General features: G+C 40.9%; 1 protein-coding gene and 1 pseudogene across 7 annotated transcripts in view; both read left to right on the forward strand.

The window, feature by feature from the left end:
* rasal2 (RAS protein activator like 2) overlaps positions 1 to 7,500 on the forward strand; it is a 67,621-nt gene that overhangs the window by 4,287 nt on the left and 55,834 nt on the right. The window lies entirely within an intron of this gene.
* LOC306789387 (nuclear factor 7, brain-like) overlaps positions 4,042 to 7,500 on the forward strand; it is a 7,858-nt pseudogene continuing 4,399 nt past the window's right edge. The window contains exon 1 of the transcript in view: positions 4,042 to 4,351. The product of the transcript in view is annotated as a nuclear factor 7, brain-like (transcript). The remainder of the gene's footprint in view (positions 4,352 to 7,500) is intronic.

The raw sequence follows: 7,500 nt of genomic DNA on the forward strand, positions 1-7,500 counted from the left end.
GATGCAGCTCTTTGTGAGTGACGTCCACACAGCTTCTGTTAGCGGCTCGTTTGGTTCCGTTTGTGTCGGCCCGGTTCAGGCGATCCGGTTCAGGTCTTCAGGACACAATGGAGGCGGATCAGAGGAGGAAATGGAAGATGGGGGGGGGGGGGGGGGGATTTCCTCTCTGAAACAAAACAAGAGTCCAAAATAAGCTGCCGTCTATTTGAGGACTCAGTGGAAAAACACAGAGGTTCTTCTCCTGATGGTGAAATACCATCTCACCAACACTCTTATTGGTTCTTTTTATCATATTTGACGTTGCTAAACACAATGAAGCCTTACCTAGTCCAGGGTCACATCTGATAACAATACCACAGAAAATGAATATTCTACATGTTTTACTCAGAGTATGTTTCGGCACTTTACATCTGGAGACCCATGGTCACATAGGCTGTGTAGTAATGTGTATTCATAATTCAAACTAAAGCTTATTTATGTCTCAATACAGTAATCTATAAGTTATTTCACCATTATTCACTTTCATAAATTCTCTAAAACTCTCAAAAACCACACGTCACTCCTCCTCAGTCCAGATATGGTCACTTCCTGTTCACTGCCGCCCTGGTTCACCCAGTCTCACTGGCCTTTCTCCATGGCAACGGCCACCGAGGCTCATGGGTATTGCAGTCTTTAGACCGGTCCACCAAAACGTGGGACAAAAACCTATTAATTTAGACGCACATATATAAAAGAATGAATGCAAGGTGAATATGGTTATTGATTAGGGATTGGTGCTTGTGGGTATCGTGTCTCATGTGGACAGGAAGTCTGCTGAAGGACCTGGACTCTCCCGATCCCCCTTGTGTGGGGGGGCGGTCCTCAGGAGGACTTGGCTCTTGGTCCGTCTGGGTCTCTAGCTCTGACCTACATGCAGCGTCGTTAGCCAATGAACATGCAGATGTGGGTCACATGGGGAAGAGGGGAGGGGGAGAAGGAAGAAGAGGAGGGGGAGGAGGGAGGAGAGGGAGAATGAAGAAGAGGGAGATGAGGAGGAGGGGAGAAGGAAGAAGAGGAGGGGGGAGAGGAGGGGGAGGAGGGAGGAGAGGGAGAATGAAGAGGAGGGAGATGAGGAGGAGGGGAGAAGGAAGAAGAGGAGGGAGGAGGGGGAGAGGAGGAGGGAGGGGGAGAAGAAGAGGATGAGGAGGGGAAGGAGGAGGGAAAGGAGGAGGAGGGGGAGAAGGAAGAAGAGGAGGGGGAGAAGAAGAGGATGAGGAGGGGAGGGAGGAGGGAAAGGAGGAGGGGGAGAAGGAAGAAGAGGAGGGAGATGAGGGGGAGAAGGAAGAAGAGGAGGGAGATGAGGAGGGGGAGAAGAAGAAAGTTGTTTCAAAAAGATTCACTTCAACTTGTTTCAGAGAAACTTAAGTGATGAACAACTCTTTATATTAAAGTCACACATTTTGTCTCATTGGATTCATATTAGCTTCAGTGAAGATTCAGATTTGTTTCTTCTGTATCATATCTGTAGTGACATGTTCTGAGTCATGTGACATAACAAGCTGCTCTGATTCACTCATCATTATTTTAGAGTTCTCGTCAGATTGTTTCCATATTCAGCTGCTGAAGCTCCGCCTTCCTCACATAAACTCTGTTAGCATGTAGCCTAGCTTAGCACGGAAAACAAGTTCAGGGGCAGCGGTAAAAGAACGGAAAGCCCAGCGTCACAGAATTATATATGTTTCCTTCTTTTTGGCTTTTTATTGCACAAAACCTCCTAAAATATTCATCATTTATATATTTATTTTCCTTGTCAACATGAGAAAGAGGCTCACGAGGCTTTTCAGGAGCTTTCAACCTCCTCCCACTGTCTTCATCGGCACGATTCAAGCTTTACATTATATTTACTGATTCAACGGATCATTTAACAATGATGGAGGAATAATAATAATAATAATATAATAATAATAATACAAATATAATGATAATAATATTATAATAATAATAATATTATAATAATAAAAACAGGGTTTACAAAGTGCTTTAAAAAACAAAGCAGCAAAAGTAAGTCGATAAAACAAAAGAAAGCTCAACGAAGACAAACAATACGATAAGAATAAACTAATAAACTAAAATAAAGAAATGAAATAATAAAATAGCCAGTCTGTAAAAATGTGTTTTAAGAAGTGATTTACATTCGTGTTCTGATTGTTTGTGCAACAATAATGAATTAATTTGTAAAATCAGATAAATAGTTTAAAACAGTGGTTCTCAACTGGTCTGGCTGTGGGACCCACCATCACCCCTGAATGACAAGCTGCGACCCACGAACCAAATTATTTATATATATATATATATATATATATATATATATATATATATATATATATATATATATATATATATATATATATATATATATATATATATATTATATATATATATATATTATATATATATATATATATAATTTATATATATATATATATATATATATTATATATATATATATATATATATATATATATATATATATATATATATAATTTATATATAATTATATATATATATAATTTGGGTATATATATATTCAAGAAGTCTAGTAGTAGTAACGTGTCTGTGTTGTAAACAACTGCCAAATCAAATAAAGAAAGCACACATCAATTATATTTTAATAAATATTCTCATTTTTCAAATTTAACTGGATGGATTATAAATACATAGAAATACATGAATAAATGTTCTTCTCATTTCAAGTAAAATAACGGCTGGATTAAAGAATAAATTACGTAATGAAATTCATTTTAGAAAAATTATTTTCACTGAATTGTCCTGCAGCTTTAAATTCAGTTCATTCAGGATGAAGTGAAAAATCCACGATATTATATTTTTCTCATCTTCCAAAAAGAGAAATGAGTGTTTGAAGAATTCACCTCTATGAGTCTGTCCAGTCAGAGTCTAATGACTCTGGTCTCTCTGGAGATTTCTCTCTTTTGGAGATCGTCCTGTGATTTGACTTTCACAACCCACAGCTCAACAGTCCTGCTCTGTCTCTGTGTCCTCGTCTCTCCCCGTGTGTCACGGTGTGTGAACATCTCACTGAGTCAGGAAACTTGTCAGAATGCCCATATTTGATTGGCTGGGCTTCATTACGTGATGTGATTCACAACGCATTGGTCGGTGTTTTTCCCGCTGATAAAGTGCCGTAAATGCTGGAATAATTCCGCTGCATAAAAAATGCCCTTCAAAATAAAATCACATTTTCTTTTTTTTTTGTCAGGCAAAGGCTGACAACGGGTCTGCGGCCCACCAGTTGAGAATCACTGGTTTAAAATACAGTATTTCCGTCTGAGATGTAGTGGAGTAGAAGTGGCATTAAAGACAATACTCAGGTGAAGTACAAGTACATGAGAGTTGTACTTTAGCAGAGGACTAAACCACTGCAGTTGAAGCATTTTGGTGTTTGAGGTGTTTTCCCAGAATCCCGTTGAACTGAAATAAGATTCATGTTTGATGAGCTTTGTAATCTGAAATGATTCTGAAAACCAAAGCTCTCTCGTCTCTGTTGTGTCGTTCATCTGTGAATGAAAACAACCCGATCGGACGGTTTGATCAGCGATCACAACGGAAGAAGAAGAAGAAGAAGACGACGGCGGCGACTCTCTGAACTCTGTGGTTTCAGTTTCCAGCCCGTTCTCAGGGGAAACCACAGCCTGCTGCTTCGTGCGTGTTTGGTGAAACCTGATTGGCTTAAAAAACAAACTCGATGTTCATCTGACGCTCCACTTCCTCCCAGGAAGACGATTCACCGCCGGCCTCGTTGACAAAGAGCTCGCCGAGCAGAGATGTGTCCTTAGGGTAGTCGGTGAACCAGCTGTTCCATCTGCCTGGAGGGACGTCTATGTTTGCCGGACCATGAGGGGAAGTCAACGCCCCCCTGAGGGTGGCGAGGCTCCGGTCCAGAGTCCCCGTGGGGCCTCGTACCGCTGGCTCCATTACAGGAAGCCTGAGCAGCCATTGGGCGAGTACGAGTGGAGGACATCTGCTCACCTGGCAACGGGAAAGATGGCCGCCCCCGAGGGCGAAGGGCGCTCCACGGAGCCTCTTGTCCACCTGAGGCTGCTCAGCCTCCCGAGCTTGTCCAACGTGGCCCCACGTAGACCCTCCGAGGGCCAGCAGAGGCCCGGATCTCTGCGCAGGATCCTGTCCTTCTTCAGGTCCGTGTCTGAGCCCGGTACGGGGGGCGGTCCGGACGGGACGGCGGTCGGGAAGGTGAGGTCGGAGCGGAGAGGAGCCTCCGTCAGCAGCTTCCTCACCTCGGTGTCTAGGAGGATCAGCAGAGTCCTCGGGGAGAGACCTGAACCTGAAGAGTCTGGTAGGAGAGACCACGTTGATCTGGATTTATTCAAGTACATCATGAGAGAAAATACTGTTGAAGGAGTAACTTTACACTTCTTGTTTCTCTATAGATGTATAGCAACGTCGAAGTATTCCGACCCATATGTCAACCTTTATTTTACGGTACAGAACAGGCTTTTCTCACGCAGCGCTCGCAGCTAAACCTACGAAATATGAACAGAATGTAATTTGTAGATATGAAATCAAACCCTAAGCAGGACGTATAAATGATCACTGATCTCACGCTGATCTTTCCTCCAGGAGAACTGTTTGTTCCTCGTAGGAAACGTTGATTTATTTGTCGCCTTTCTTCTGTACTTCAGTATGAAAACACTTCTGTAGTTATTTTAACCCAAATGACAATCTTCATTAAACCTAACCAAGTAGTTTCCTGTGAAGACGGAAGTTTATTTTGAAAACACTGCATTCATGTAACGAACACGAGTTGTTAACGACGATAACTTCAGTAAAAGGATAAAATGTTGTATGAGGATTTGTTGAAGAGATTCATAGCAACCTTCTCGAGAAACAGATCTCTCGTTAGCTTCTTAACCACCAGTTGATTCTGGTCCCAGACTATAACTACAACTACAACGCTCATTCTGACTTCTGAGGAGCGTCACAGAGCTTCATCCTGTGTGTCCTGAGGTAAAACCTTCCTCTGTGGTTGAGTCTTCCTCCTTTGTGCTGACTGAGAGCTGGAAATCATCCGGCAGCTTCTCCACAAAACATTTGCATTCGTCCGGATTGTGTGTCGGTTGGAGGTGAAGTTATGCGAATTGCATTTTCCACTGGAACATGGCGTGATGTGCAGACGAAATATTTGGAGCCAGATGGTAACGAATGTGTGTTTTCATGCAGAACTGACAACTGATCCCTGCAGAGGAAACACTGTTTCTGTTGTTTCAATCGAGCGTTTCATTTGCTGTTAAACACGTCAGAAGTGGACTCGGCCGTTGTGACGTCTCTTGTTGTTTGTGGACATTTTGAAACCTCTAGTTCGACATTTTGTCCGTCGCAGTCTTGTTTATATTTGCAACCAGTGAACAGGAAGTGACCATATTTGGAGGAGTGCCTGAATGAACGTGTTTTTGTCCCACGTGTTGGTGGACGGGTCTAAAGACTGCGATACCCATGAGCCTCGGCTGCTGTTGCCATAGAGTCAGACGGGTGAACCAGAGCGGCAGTGAAATGAAACCACTTTTGTCGTGGTGGTTGGGAACAAAACGCAGCGTCATTGCGACGGAATTAACCAAGAATTTAAAAATTGAATTAATATTTAATCTGAAGAAAGTTTTTCTTTTTTCGTCGTAATCTTTAGCAGCACCATAAACTGTATACAGGAAGTGGACGGAGTTGTCGTAACGTCTGTCATTGGTTTGTGGATGTTTTGAAGCCTTGAGTTCAGCGTTGTGGTCGTCGCCATCTTGTTTGTTTGGTTTTTTTGCAACCAGGAAGTGACCATATTTGGTCCAAATACAGTGTTTAGGAAACCTCACATCAAAATAAACCAAATTCAGAATACAGCACGGATATTTTAGAACTTGTAGGACTCCAAAAAGAGAGAAAACACATTTAATAAAACCCACTGGAGAAACCAACATGTTTAGACTCAAAGTTCTTTTAGCATTTCATGAAGTCTTTTGAGAAATGTTGTAATATTACGAGATCTTAATACTTGTAGTCGTTTGAGGAATCGACCTGAAGGTGAAGATTTTAGGATATTTAAATAAAATGAAAGTGCAGGTTTGCTGGTGTTCAGACCAACACGGGGACTCAACCTGAACAAGACCCACATTCACCAAAACCAACCAGGAAGTCCTCTTCTCTGGGACACCAGATACAGGTGGTTTATAGGAAATGTAGTCATATGAGAGGGGGAGGAGTTATCTTCCTTCTCAGCATCATCACTGTAATACAGTTCTCATGGAAGCATCTTAAACATCTGTTTCTTCTCGTAGACCCAGAGATTAAAACATATTTGTTGAACCACATTAATAACAATGAGAACACGTGTTTCCTGTTTTATTTTTCACTTTCATACTTGAAACTCTTTGCATGAAGCATCTGAACAAACAGGAATTGGATTAAAGTTTTCTTGTTGTTTTGTGTTTTGCAGTTTGATCTGATATCTAAATAATGACATGAATGTCACTTTAACCAATCAGTGAGGAATGTTGTCATATGATCCGTAAAAATATTGACTGTAATCTGCTGAAACATACAAGCAACCATTCTAGGCATAATAAACATCATCCAACATGTTATTCCTGAGGCAGCTTATAACACATAACATAAGCTTTATTCTCCAAATATAGACTTTTATTCTCCAAATATAAAGACTTTTATTCCTAAGTCATTACAGTTAATTAACAGTTAGATGACAGTTAAATAACTTATTTAACTGGAGGATTCTGTGTTTATTCAACACTCACTGAGAAGCTGTAGTCAGAGTGAACAGATGAACAGGAACAGCAGCGAACAGAGAGGATGCTGGGAAGTAAAAAAAAACACAAAGTTCTCACTTCTCCACATACACACAAACCTATCTCACCCTCCTGCGCTCACACTCTGAGTTTACATCTCACAATGAGCAGCTAATGCTAGTTACAGGCTAATTAACTTGAAAATGTGTGTGTGTGTGTGTGTTGGAGGCCAACATGACCGCCACCTCCTGCAAGCTGAAGGAGTGTTTGTGTTCGTCTTCTTTTTGTATGTAAATTGACCCTCCATAATAAAAGCTCCCACAGCAACAAAAGGAAGCTCGTTAGCCTTTCACAGGCCGAGTCAGTTTACCGTTAACAATCAGTGTAAATAAAGTTTAATGTTAACCTCCAGAGTGTAAATAAAGTTTAACGTTAACCATCACACTGTAAATAAAGTTTAACGTTAACCATCAGAGTGTAAATAAAGTTTAACGTTAACCATCAGAGTGTAAATAAAGTTTAACGTTAACCATCACACTGTAAATAAAGTTTAACGTTAACCATCAGAGTGTAAATAAAGTTTAACGTTAACCATCAGAGTGTAAATAAAGTTTAACGTTAACCATCAGACTGTAAATAAAGTTTAACGTTAACCATCAGAGTGTAAATAAAGTTTAACGTTAACCATCAGAGTGTAAAT

This window comes from Melanostigma gelatinosum (genome assembly GCF_949748355.1).
Source record: "Melanostigma gelatinosum genome assembly, chromosome: 15".
Classification (NCBI taxonomy): Eukaryota; Metazoa; Chordata; class Actinopteri; order Perciformes; family Zoarcidae; genus Melanostigma; species Melanostigma gelatinosum.